The following is a 14,061-nucleotide window of genomic DNA, read 5'->3' on the forward strand; positions in this document are numbered from 1 at the left end:
GGGGTATATAGAAAAGTATGCACAGGCATGAATACACCGGGGTTCTGCAGTAACAAGACTGATTATCTAAATGAATGTGCAACTGATTTCTCGACGACGTTTTTATTATAGATCTGGTATCTAGCATACGTTGAAGCCAGTGTATCAATCGTATTTTCTAGTTGCGCCCGCCAATGTTAGCTAATTAAAGCAAAAATAAATAAATTGTAGCCGGATTTTCGGGGAAATAGCGTAAGGACAGCTAGCCAAAATGCCGTTCCGAGCTTCGGTCGTCAACCCAGCAATCTCGCGCTGTGCGCTGGCGGTGCGGCTGCCGCCGCTGCTCATCTTCCTCTTTACAAAATAAACGTCCTCAAAGCACCTTGAACCATTGCACCTCTAGCTTACACATGTACTTGGTTACAAACTTCGCTCGACACGCGACCCCTACGCAGGCTTCTGCTCAGTGTTAAGGCGATGGCGGTTATACTTTGCGCCAGTACTGCAAGCCGTGTGCAGTACAGCTTGATGAAGGGCATGTCACACGGCTAAATCCATCGCAACTCTCAAAGCAGTATATCTTGCGCTAGTTGCCCATGAATGGGCATAATTTTTCTATTCTACTCTGTCATTTCAAGAGAACAATGCGCGCTCTTATATTAGAAAAAAAAATGTCCGACCTGAAGTAGGTCTGGTGGTGTGTACAGTGCTCTTACATTTGTGTAGAATATTAGGAATGGCATGCTGAAAGGGGGGCTGAACATATAATTTATTCTGTTACAAAACTATACATTGCATGGCACAAACTGTTTAATACATACATTCACAAAAAATCTAACAAAATTAGTACATTCTGTAAACTTGGCAACACGATTCAGGATGAACAAAGTTTCGCAAGCTTTTTTTTCTCTTGAGCTTGTTTTTTCAAGTTCATGGTTGCAGCTTTGCAGTGCTGCCTCATTCTCATGGTTAAGAAATAGTGCAGAATTTGTGCAATGACCTCTTCTTTGTGCTGAGCACATGGAAAAGTCAAGGTCTTTGTGTCAAGCACATGCTCCACCGTTTCCCAGTATACAGACTGACTGTCGGCATTTTTTGCAAAGTGCTCCTCAGCTACTCTCAACAGCTCAAAGAGATTCGCGTTGGGGTGCAACAGTCCACCCCTGCTCTTTGTGTTGGTCAGGGATGCTTCAGCAGAGCTGTTTTGCGGAATGGTAAAAGCAGACCGGCAACAATCGCACGTGGTGGCTTTCATCAACTTTCGGCTCAAGAATCCAACCACATAGTAAAGTATGCAGTCAACGACTTGCGCTGTATCCTTTCCGTTTACTGTGATAACATCCTCACATTCCCAGTCCTCAACAAGAATCAGTTTATCAAGCTTTTCTTTTAGCTGATCAATGAAGCCAGGCGAAGAGTTGCTTGCACTGCCTAGTTCGATCAGGGCTCTGAAGTCTGATGCGTCTAGTAATGGCTTCTCATCGACCACGCAGCAATTGCCAAACTTGGGAGGCCTCAGAAGGCTGTAAATGGACATTGTATTGTACAGTTGCATAAATGTTGGCATTGAAGGATGGTCATTCTGGCTTCCAGCAAGTCTTATCTTGCCAAAGAATCTTTCGATCGGATCTTGATTCATTTTATTTGTAAGAACGTATCTGAACTCGTACTGATGCAAAAGAACCTCACAAAGCTCTTTAGTTGATCTCAAGGTAACTCGGAGCCCTTCAGAAGTGCTTTTTGTCAGGAACATATCTTTCGTGATATTTCCACTCTGCAGCTCTTTTTCCCAGTTATCCAACCATTCTACCCCACGTGACAGAATGCCTAGGTCAGAGCCCTGCTTTGTGACACCTTCATGAGGAAACCGCCGGTTCAAGGCATCGAAAAGATTATTAAGAAACAATGTGAATTCTTGCGTGGCTTCAGTGTCTCCCAGACTGCGCACACCACGGTTTCTGTAAAATTCAATACCTGCTGCCATCGAGCGACTGAACACTTGCGTGGCAAGCTTTACCCGCATCTTTTCACAGTTGCTTGGATAAATGTGGGAATGTGTTATTTTTGGACACACCTTCAAAGCTCCAACATTCGCTTGGTCTTCTTTATAAACTGCTGCATAGTCCTCCCACCTAATCCAACGTCCCTCCTTTTTCAGGTACCTTTGTTGCAAAAGACGGTTCCTGATGCATTTAAAGAGGTGTGGAGCATCAGAAAATGCAAAAACTTTTCGTGTGGGGTCGCTTGGATGTGTGAAGGAGTTCCGGCAGGCTTCTAGTGACCCACTTATACCCAGTGTTCGCCACATAGTCCTGTTTGTCGAAGCTCCATCACAAACAAACCCATGAATTTTTGCTCCAGCTTCCTCCATAAGTAAAATTGCCTGAAGGAGCAACTGTGCAAGAATAGTACCCCTCGTGGCACCTTTTGCTGCAAAAACACCTATTGGCTGAGCATAACTTTCACCAAAAGGGCAGAACATAAAAACAAGAGCATGGTCTGCAAGCTCGGTACTGTTTTCCGTCTCTGATGCCAGACCGACGTAGGTCATTGTCTTTGAGTTGACAGCCTTACTTTTACGGACTTGCATCTCATCAAAGATGATAATACCGTGCCGCTTGAAGTCATCTTTCTTTTCAAGTTTCTTTTTTAAGGCTATGAAGAACTTACTATCAAAGCCTGTTTTAAAGCCCACCAATGAGATGTAGCGGTGTATTGTTCGTACTGAAGGCAAGGCGAGAATTTCACTCTCCATCAAGAATCTGTATCCTCCAGGTGACCTAATATGGAGGAGAAGGCAGAGCAAGATCCAGTCATCTGAGTATCTTCTACCGTTTTTTGAGCGAGCTTTGCCTGCAGCTACACACTCTTTCAACACCAGCTTTTGCGCTTCAGGAAGGTTTGCTTCTCTGGAAAGGCGTTCGAGTGTTTCATTACTGATTTCTAGTAGTTTTGATTTGCAGTTAGCCAATTCTTGTTCAAGATTATGTTTTTGTTTTTGAAGCCGCACTCTTGACTTGTAGCAGGCAATCCTGGCGCGCCGCAACATTTCAATGCGTGTTTTTTTCGATGGACTGGCCGGAATGCGAATGTGTTTCAGTTGAGAATTCTTTTTCTTTCGTGCAGCATGAATACGAAGTACATCTTTTAACTTAGCACATGCATTGCAACTTGTACTCTCTGTCACTAGTAGGCAACGGTTGTGCCGCCAGGTTCCACATTTGTCAATATATGCGCACTCGGGGCGTATATTATTGTACATTTCACCACTGGGACCACCTGCACACACATGCATTTCATGAAAGACCCGTACTGCACACTCTATATCAGCTAGGGAATTCATGGGCAAACCAGAACTTATGGTCTGTACGTTAACAAAACGGCCATAAACAAAACATTTCACTGACAAGGAGTCATTATGTGATGTGGTTACTTCTAGTACTTTTCTATGAAAAGGCGCCTGGTTACTCTCTTTCGGCAATTCTAGCTCACTGAAAACAACAGATTTAACCCCAAATCTGTCAGAAACTTGGACTGCCCAGGCTTCACTTGGGAGTTTAAGGCTGGAAGCACAGCCTGACAGAGCGGAAATTGTCATTTGCTGTCCTCCGTCCTGGAGGAACAGGGACTCGGTGGGTCGCTGCTCTTGCGTTGGTCCATGACTTCTCTCTTGCTCCGTAGTTTTTTGAGATGAGGAAGAAACTTGTTGCTGAATGAAAAGAAATGATAGAATTAGGAATGTTTCTGCTGTCCGAACTAAGCCAAAGTTTCGTTTACGTCATCTATATTATGTCATTACTTCTCTTAACAAGTCGGTGTTATATGTTTCTTACTATTTTATTATTTCTTATTAATCTAAAATTTTCCTGTTACCAACCTCTTCTTTAACGCCTGAACGGCGCTGAAATTAAATAAATGAATGTGCACTTTCCGGATGGCACCTAATAGTGAGCAAAGCTTATGCGATTACTAGCACACTGTGCTCTTAGATGTCCAATGAGATCCTGGCTAATTAATTATAATCAAATAAATATACTGAAGGGAAGAAAACACGGCTGCAGCAACCGTATCGTATTTACGATAATTTCCGCTCAGTAGGTATTGTAGAACAATATCATGATTTGTTGCGCCTAGTGAGCTTAGGTGAAGCGGCTGGAGGAATGCCACCTGAATTTAAAACAGGAAATTACCTTTTCAGCTGTGTGACTAGGTGCGTCGGCAGTGCATGTGCCACTCAATGTGTCAGTATCGTGTTGAAAAGGATCCTTTTCTTCACGTGGAGGGGGCGCGACGCTGCTGAAATCCAAGCGTGGCCTCTTACAAGGCGCGTCTGTTGATTCAGCATCAGAATATTTTGAACTCGTTGTGTCAACCAGCAATAAACTTGGTGTATTTTCAACGGCCAGGTGTAGCTCTTCAGAAGCATTCGACGCTTCTGGCTGTCCTTGCTTCTTAGGCTTCTGAGAAGTCGGCGGCAGAGCCTGCCGTTTCCGCGGAGGTTTTCTCGTTTTTTGCTGCACAGTCAAGTATCCTGGGCAATTCGGGAAAATGCTAGGCACAGCGTCGGGTGAGAGCACCGGCTTTTTTTGTGCGTGCAGAAGGACGTTCCCCTTGTATTCCGCGTGATATGTTGCAGAGATCACTTCATTCGGGAAGTGCTTCGCGCACACGTGGTCGGTAGGCTGCAAAACTCTGTCTGCTCTCGGAATCGCCCGTCGCCACTTTTCTAAACGTTCGGGTTCACGCGGAGCCTTGAAAAGCGACACACGCTCCGTGCATGTCCGATACCCCGACTTGCAATTCGGTACAAAGCACTTCTTGCCCATTTTGAAGCGCAGCAAGCCTGAGCGCAACTAATTGCACTCGGCGTCACATGACGCGGCGTGGTATACGTTGAGTGAATCCCAGCAGAATACCAATCAGCCGAACAATGCACTCACAGGACTGACAGGCACAACCAAACACTTTTCGAGAATCCGGAGAAGCCTTCACACACACACACACACACACACACACGAGTTTCAGCAAGTACACTTCTGCACCTATACCACGTGTATTCACCCCGCGCGTGGCGTGAAAATTTCTGAACGCACCCGAGCGGGCAGCGCGGGCCCCTGGGCTCCCATACTACAGCGCCATCTGTACCCTTGCGGCGAAAACTACCGCCGATTCAAGGTCATCTGCGAACACAATCTGCCCGCGCGTTCTCTCTACGGGGAGCGGCGAGTGTCAGCACCTAAATTATTCCTACACCGTGATTAAAACGAAAAGTAGTAAATTACAGTAGTCATGAGTGAATGCTGTCTGCATAATATAGGAAAAAACATTTCACAGTAATAGGTCAAAGCAACAAGTTTGTAGAAATTTTTCTTCCAGACATAGTTTCACTTGCGTGCATAATCTTCTGAGTGCCCGGACGGCATCAGAAAACTTTTTTTCAGGAATAATTCACTTCAGTAATTACTTCCCAGGTTGAAATGGTAAAATAGCATCATTTTCTTCAGCAGAATCAGAGATGGTAGAAAAAAGACAGTATGCTTGAGATGGAATAACCTGCATATATATTGCTACATGCATATTGGGTGTTTCTTTTGGACGATGCATGCGGGCACCCTGACAAAGAAGACGAACTGCTCCAGAGTCATCTAAAGCTGTCGGCTGAACTGGCCAACACTGCAGTTGTTTTGTAAATATACTTTGTAAATTGCCTTTAATGTTAAATCCATCGTTTGTGTAACAGTATATATTATATATTGAAATGGGGTTTATTGCAGCTCGTTCGAGGGATCGCAGGTAGCTCTAGATCACGAGTCCTAGCGCTTCGCATCAACAGCTCGAGCTCGGGTCTCACGCCGCAGCGGTGGCATTCCGCACTGTGCCACATGCATATTACCCACAACAACTTCCCCCGCGGCAAAGAGGAGCCATCCTGGCGACCTAAGGTGATGATACGATAAGGGGGTCGTGGTACGGCTTCAGGCGGCTGACGTGAACGGTCTCGCGGCCACGGCGGCGTTTGTCCGAAGATGGCGTCACCGATTCGACCACATAATTCACAGGCGAAGTACACGCGATAATCCGGAAGGGACCTTGATATTTCGGAGCAAGCTTTGGGCTAAGGCCTGGAGCTTGGAAGGGCAGCCGAAGCCAGAGGTGAGAGTCCACGGCGAAGGAATGTGTGGGCTGATCGTTGTCGTGGCAATCTTTGTGGATTCCTTGGGTATCTGACGTGAACGAGCGAGCCGGTTGGCGGCACTCTTCAGCATGGCGAGCAACTTCGGAAAGAGGGGTGAATTCAGAGGCATCCGGGTGATATGGTAGTACGGTGTCGAGGGTAGTGGATGGTTCACGTCCATAAAGAAGGAAAAATGGTGAGAAGCCTGTGGTAGCCTGAATGGCGGTATTGTATGCGTACATCACAAAAGGGAGGACGTCGTCCCAGTTGTAATGATCAGACGCAACACACGTGGTGAGCATGTCCCCAAGAGTGCGGTTGAATCGTTCCGTTAGACCGTTAGTCTGTGGGTGATACGCCGTAGTGGTGCGGTGAATAGTGCGGCACGCGGCGAGTAGCTCATTAATAACTTCGGACAAGAAGACACGGCCTCGGTCACTGAGCAGTTCTCGCGGTGCGCCATGCCGTAAGACGAAATGCCGTAAGATGAATGCGGCGACGTCGCGAGCAGCAGCCGAAGCAAGTGCAGCAGTTTCAGCATATCTTGTGAGGTGGTCTACTGCGACAATTATCCAGCGATTTCCGTTAGCACTGCATGGAAGAGGCCCATAAAGGTCAATGCCAACCCGATCAAAAGGACGTGCAGAACACGGTAAAGGTTGCAGAGGGCCTGTCGTATGAGAAGATGTCTTGCATCACTGACAGGCTGCGCATGACCGAATGTATTTGCGGACATAAGAATACATGCCGCGCCAGTAGTACCGCTGGCGGAGCCGCTTGTAGGTTTTCAGGACGCCAGCATGAGCTTGTTGTGGGTCTGCATGGAAATATGTGCATACGTCGGAACGCTAATGGCGAGGGATGACTAGGAGCCATTTGCGACCGTCTGGCTGATAGTTTCGGCGGTACAAGATGGCGTCCCGTAGCACAAAGTGGGTGGCTTGGCAATGAAGGGCTCGAGGGCATGTAGACGTTGAAGAACTGCTAAGAATGTCAATGAGAGACACGATTCACGGATCTTTTCTCTGTTCAGACGGCATGTCAGTAACAGCAAGCGTAGCAACCGGGCACTCTATGGATGAAGGTGGCCTTTCGTCGAATCGCATGGGCGAACAGAAGAGCACATCTGCATCAGAATGTTGGCGCCCGGATCGATAAATGACGCGAATGTCAAATTCTTGGAGCCGAAGAGCCCAACGTCCAAGACGCCCCGACGGGTCTTTCAGTGACGCAAGCCAGCAGAGCGCGTGGTGGTCTGTCACAACGTCGAACGGACGGCCATACAAGTAAGGGCAAAATTTGTTTAAGGCCCAAACTATAGCCAAACATTCTTTTTCTGTGACAGAATAATTGGATTCTGCCTTCGTGAGAGCACGATTCGCATATGCAACTACATATTCTGGAAAGCCAGGCTTCCGTTGTGCAAGGACGGCTCCAAGACCAACGCCGCTGGCGTCAGTATGAACTTCAATCGGTGCACTCGGGTTGAGTGGCATAGAACAGGCGGTGAGGTAAGCCGACGATGCAAAGTGGTGAAGGCTTGGTCACATGCCAGAGTCCAGTCACGAAGGTCACCAGGGCCAGCCAGGAGCTTCGTCAGGGGAGCGATGATGCAGGCAAAATTGCGCACAAAGCATTGAAAATAAGAGCAAAGACCGACAAAACTTCGGAGCTCTTTCACTGTAGTCGGCCGTGGAAATTCTGCGACAGCACGAAGTTTGTCAGGGTCGGGAAGGACGCCGTCTTTGGACATGACATGGTCAAGTATGGTCAGCTGGCGAGCTCCAAAGCAGCACTTTTTCAAGTTAAGTTGAAGGCCGGCGGTGGTAAGGCAAGTAAGGACTTCGCGTAGACGAGAGAGGTGAGTGGTGAAATCAGAAGAGAAAACTACCACGTCGTCTAAATAACACAAGCACGTCTTCCATTTGAGGCCTCGTAGAATATTGTCCATCATCCTTTCGAATGTCGCGGGTGCATTGCAGAGGCCGAATGGCATTACTGTAAACTCATACAGGCCATCAGGCGCAATGAAAGCTGTCTTCAAGCGGTCGGATTCATCCACTGGCACTTGCCAATAGCCCGATCGCAAGTCCAAAGAAGAAAAGAATTCGGCACCATGAAGACAATCCAGGGCGTCATCTATGCGCGGTAGAGGATAGACATCTTTTCGTGTAATCTTGTTGAGGCGACGATAGTCCACACAGAAACGAATCGAGCCATCTTTCTTTCTTAATGAGTACTACAGGAGACGACCAAGGGCTGCAGGATGGCTTGATAACACCACATTCAAGCATGTCTTCAACTTGTTCGGCGATGACACGACGCTCGGTGGATGGCACGCGGTACGGACGCTGGCGTAATGGTGCGTGATGTCCCGTATCAATGTGGTGAGAGACGGTACTTGTGTGGCCTAATGATGCTTGGTTGCAGTCAAAAGAGGCGTGAAAATCATTTAAAAGAGTAATAAGCCGCTCACATTGTGTCGGCTCGAGGTCATCGGCAATAGAGCGACAAAAAACATCCGGTGATACTCGGTTAGATGGCACATGGGGTGCCAGTGCTGTTACGTTGGCAGTCTCCACGTCATCGGGAACAGGGAAATGCACAATAACGTCAGCGTCCACAGTCTGGATGGTACCAATAGTCTCGCCAGAGTGCAAAGCCGCAGTGTACGAATTTGGGTTAGAAATCAGTATTTCTGCAGCCCCATGGTGAACCGTGAGGAGGGCGAAAGGCAACAATATAGGCTGGCGGCGAATGAAGACGGCAGCGGGTGAAAACATGACCGTCACTTCGGCAAGCGATGCGCATGAAAGAGGGACAAATACCGCGCTGTGAGGGGGAAGGTCAGTATCTGAAGCTACACAGATCCTGGTAACATCCTGAACTTGAAAGTTGTGAGATGGTAAATCGCACAGAATGGAGAACTGAACCTCAGCACGTGCACAGTCAATGACTGCGTGATAGCGCGACAGAAAATCCCAACCGAGAATCACATCGTGGGAGCAACAAGTTAACACAAAGAAATCAATCGAATACAAAATGTCTCGAATCAGCACCCTGGCAGTGCACATAGCAACTGGCTGAACTTGTTGTGCACTGGCTGTTCTAAGCAATAGTACCGAAGGCATCATGGTCACTTTCCGTAATTCACGGCAAAGTTTCTCACTAATCACGGATACAGCAGCACCTGTATCGACAAGCGCAAGACATTTGATGCCATCAACGGACACTTCAATAACGTTAGCGGGGGAAAAACGAGGACTTTGATGTTCCGACAATGACGCAGTTCGTGCTTCAGGAACTGTGGAAATCCGTTTTCCGCCTCAGTAGTACTGGCACTGGGCCTACGACGCATGGGTGAGAGTGAGCGCCAACGAGGGGAAGGCGAGCGACGAGTACTGTAGAGCTGTGACTGCGGTGCTGGTATGTCATCAGCAGCGTAGACTTCCGGTGGTGGTCGCTGAGGCATACGGAATGGTCGGAAGCCGGAGCTGGGTGGTCGCGCGGTGCCCACGAAGCCCGGCAAGCGCCGGCGGCAGAAGCGCGCTACATGTCCCGGTGTACCGCAAGCATAGCGTATTGGGCGGTTGTCAGCAGTGCGCCAAGGATTTGTACCTTGCTGCTGTGCACTGAAAAAGGGAGCCACCGGCTGGCGAGGCGAAGGGGGATGAGAGAACACCGGCTGGAGAGACGCTGAAGGCAGAGGAGAGAATCCCGGCAGACGAGGCGCCCGTGCAGCGGCTTCAGCATACGTCAGAGGCGCGGCCACGGGAGCCGGCTGACACGGAGGTGGAAGAGCTTCGGTCACTTGCTCTTGAATTACCTGTCGGATCGCTCGAGCCAAATATTGAGAAGGCTTCTCCGTGGTCGGCAAAATCGAGAGCTGTCGCACGACCTCCTCGCACACAAATTCTTTTATTTGCGTCAGCAAAGTTGTGTGGTTGTCGCCAATAACCAATGCTGCTAACGAATCTTCCGTAGGCGGTGGGTGCCGAGCTAAGATGCGTTGTTTCTGTAGCTTGTCAAAACTTTGGCACAAATTGATAACTTCGGCCACGGTACGCGGATCCTTCGCTAACAACATTTGAAATGCGTCCTCATCAATGCCTTTCATAATGTGTTTTATCTTGTCTTGTTCCGCCATTGACAGATTCACGCGCTTACACAGGTCAATGACATCTTCGATGTAACTTGTGAACGTTTCACCGTGATGTTGCGCGCGTCCCCGTAAGCGTTGTTCTGCGCGAAGCTTGCGCACAGCGGGGTGCCCGAACACTTCTGTGAAACTTGTCTTGAATCTGCTCCACGTTGTGAAATCGTGTTCGTGGTTCGCGACGCCGGTTAAGTAAAACAGCACGTTGTGCAACTTGGTGACGTCGTCCAACTTGTTATGCTGGCTCACCCGTTCGTAAGATGACAACCAATCCTCCACGTCATGATCATCGGTGGCGCTAAAGATGGCAGGATCACGCTGGCGCAATGCACCGGAAACGATGACCGTCGGAGGCTGTGGTGCATCTTCCTGGGTGGTTTCGTCAGGCATGGTCGCAGCAGTCGGTAGCGTGCGGCTTCGGAGTTGCAGTTTTCAAGGTTACCCCGCAGCTCCACCAAATGAAATGGGGTTTATTGCAGCTCGTTCGAGGGATCGCAGGTAGCTCTAGATCACGAGTCCTAGCGCTTCGCATCAACAGCCCGAGCTCGGGTCTCGCGCCGCAGTGGTGGCAGTCCGCACTGTGCCACATGCATATTACCCACTACAATATATATATATATATATATATATATATATATATATATATATATATATATATATATATATATATATATATATATATATATATATATATATAGGAGGTTTCTTCAAAGTTCAGCACGCAGGACCTGACGTAACATACGCAGGAAAGAGACGATGAACTTTTTGAAGTATTCCTTACTTAGCATTTTCTGCTGGTGGATCAGCCTTCGTCAGTGTACAGTAACGCATGTACAACACATACACAGCTTTAAAGGCACCGTATCACGAGCAGAGGGCGTGCTGTCTGCACTGGCTAGACCATACACTGCGCATCATAAATCATTATCATTGCGCATTATTAATGATTATCAGTGACACGCATTTTGGAATACAAAAAATGAAATGCAGATGTGTTCAGGATACAATATATACAAACATGACTCTCAGGTAAGTGCCAGCAGTTACCATGATTATGTGTAGTGAAAACAAAATGACGTACACATGCAGATACAAAGGCGTGTTGTTTGGCACATCGCATCTGTAAGTGCAACCTCAAATTATCTAAAAATTGACATGTTAAGCGTACAACTTTGAGCCACAGCGATATACGTAAAAAAAGCCACATGTAAAAAGAAGAGAGAAAACAAAGGGTTGAAATCATATACGTACACTGTGTGGGAAGTGTATATTTGTGCTCAATCTAACGTTAGACAGGTTAGTTTTCCTTTGTTTTCATTTATTCCGGACAAGACAGTGTTAAATTTGTGAATCAGGTAAGATTCGCGAAGCTCGCAGTCATGGTTGGTGCGGAATCCAGATTCGAGTATTGTTACTTTGAGATTGTTAAACGAGTGGCCCGGCATGTTAACATGTTTCGAGAGTGGTAGATTTGGTAGAGTGGCATAAATAAGGGTGAAACTTTCTGAGAGCCCTAACGACAGCCAGACATTCTTTTTCTGTCTGCAGTAAGAACAGAGGCTGATGAAGGCGCGGAGTTTTTTGTGTGTCTTAGGCTTTGGAAACTGCCACAGCCCGAAGTTTTGATGGGTTAGGACAGATTACGTCTTGGGATACGATGTGACCGAGAATCATGAGCTTGCACACAGCAAACTGGCACTTATTCAGGTTCAGTTGCAGGCCTGCGTTGGTCAAGGACTTTAACACTTGCCTAAGCTGGAGAAAATGCTTGTTGAAATCAGGGGCGAACACAACAATGTCGTTGAGGTAGCATAAACATGGGCTCGATTTTTTACTGCGCAAGATATTGTACATCATTCGTCCAGATGTTGCAGGCCCATTGCATACTCCAAATGGCATCACGTTAAATTCGTATAAACCTTCTGGAGTAATGAATGCAGTTTTAAGGCGATCAACTTCTGACATCGGGACCTGCGAGTAGCCCGAGCGTAAATCCAACGAAGATAAGAATTCAGTACCTTGCAAACTGTCTAGCGTGTCATCAATGCGTGGTAGCAGGTACACGTCTTTTCGTGTTATCTTTTTAAGATGGCAATAGTCAACAGAACCGAATAGAACCATCTTTTTGTGTGACAAGAACCACCGGTGATGCCTACAGACTATTGGAAGGTCGAATGACGCCGCGCTGAAGCGTGTTGTCGATGTGCTCACTGATGACCTGATACTCCTTGGCTGAGACATGGTACAGGCACCGCCACAATGACGCGTTGGAGCCAGTATCGATGGGATAGCTGCCGGTCGATGTGCGGCCCAGAGTAGGCTGAGCAACGTCAAAACAAGAACGAAACTGGGTAAGCAGGTGGAGAAGCTGGGAGCATTGCTCGGAAGTAAGGTCATTGGCAATGAAAGGAGCGAATACGTCAGATATGGGCGGAGCAGAAGTGGAAAGTGCACAAAAGTCAGTGAGCTCTGCATCCGAAGCAACCGGAACGTCGATAATAATCATGTCATCAAGGGACTGAACATGGCCAAGTGCTTCGCCGCAGAGAGCCATCAGTGGTGTAGGAAGTGGATTGCAGGCAACTATGGAGCTGAGACCGGCTGAAATGTCAAGTGTGGCAAAAGGGAGGGGAATACCTTTGCGGGTTACGAAGAATTCCGAAGGAGTGAAGAGGACAGAGCCTTCAGAGACAGCGGCGCAGAAAACAAGAACAATGGCAGGCGAGTGTGGCGGTATTGTGATGTCTTTCCGAAGGGCCAGCTTAGCGAGAAAGGAAGTGGCGCCAGCAAGGGACACATCACACAGAGGCGATAGTTTGACTTCAGCATGTGCGCTGTTGATGACGGCGTTATTTTTCGAGAGAAAGTCCCAACCAGTGTATAACGTCATGAGAGCAGCACGGCAAAACCACAAACTCGACAATGTAGAGAATGCCCTGATTAACAACTCTTGCTGTGCATGCTGCTGAAGACTGAACTAGCTGGGCGCTTGCTGTGCAGAGAGGAAACCCAGAAAGTGGCACCGTCACTTTTCGTTGAGCGCAAGAGAGGCGTTTGTTTAGTACAGACACAGCTGCTTCAGTATCAGTTAGTGGAACGGTAGGTACACCGCCAACAGTAAAGTCGATAAGGTTCGAAGGCGACATTGGAGGAGTTGTAAAGATAGATGGTGATGCAGTTCCTGCCTTCTGAACTCCAGCGCTTAGTTTTCCTCTTGAGCAGGTGAAGGACGCCGACGCATCGGAGACAAGCGGCGACAGAGGGAAAGTGAATGATGTGCAAGTAACAGGCGCTCAGTTGGTGACCTGCTCGACTGCTGATTAAAACAAGTGTTGTGAAAAGGTTGCGCGTCAGCATAGGAAGGTGTCTGCACAAAGCCAGCATGCGGTGGCGGCAGAATCTTGCAACATGTCCGGGTATACCGCAGGCATAACATATGGGTCTGTTGTCCTGCGTGTACCAAGGATTTACAAAGGCGGGAGCAGGCTGGTTAACGGGATGATGAACACGTGGCGGCAGCCATGGATGTATCACAACAAGTGGTTGGCAAGGAGGCGGCACAGCAACAGAGGCATAACTGAGGAGAGTGGCGACAGGGTACTGCTGATGCTGCATTGGTAGAGCCTCAGCAACTTTTTCAATAACCCACTGGAGCGGCGGGTCGAGCTGTGTAGGTGGCGGTTGCGGCAGCGATTGTTGTTGGGGTTGCTCAGCAAAGGGTAGTAGAGAAAGCTAATGTGCAACTTCCTCC

General features: G+C 48.0%; 1 protein-coding gene and 1 long non-coding RNA gene across 3 annotated transcripts in view; one reads left to right on the plus strand and one right to left on the minus strand.

Moving 5' to 3' along the window:
- Nucleotides 1–14,061, plus strand: part of Hr96 (Nuclear hormone receptor HR96) — a 138,960-nt gene that overhangs the window by 48,264 nt on the left and 76,635 nt on the right. The window lies entirely within an intron of this gene.
- Nucleotides 725–5,221, minus strand: LOC142565886 (uncharacterized). Its single transcript, XR_012824900.1, has 2 exons — nt 4,170–5,221; nt 725–3,688 (listed from the first exon to the last, which is right to left on the minus strand). It is a non-coding gene; the product is annotated as an uncharacterized LOC142565886 (long non-coding RNA).

The sequence above is a fragment of the Dermacentor variabilis genome, unplaced genomic scaffold (genome assembly GCF_050947875.1).
Source record: "Dermacentor variabilis isolate Ectoservices unplaced genomic scaffold, ASM5094787v1 scaffold_12, whole genome shotgun sequence".
NCBI classification, from domain to species: domain Eukaryota; kingdom Metazoa; phylum Arthropoda; class Arachnida; order Ixodida; family Ixodidae; genus Dermacentor; species Dermacentor variabilis.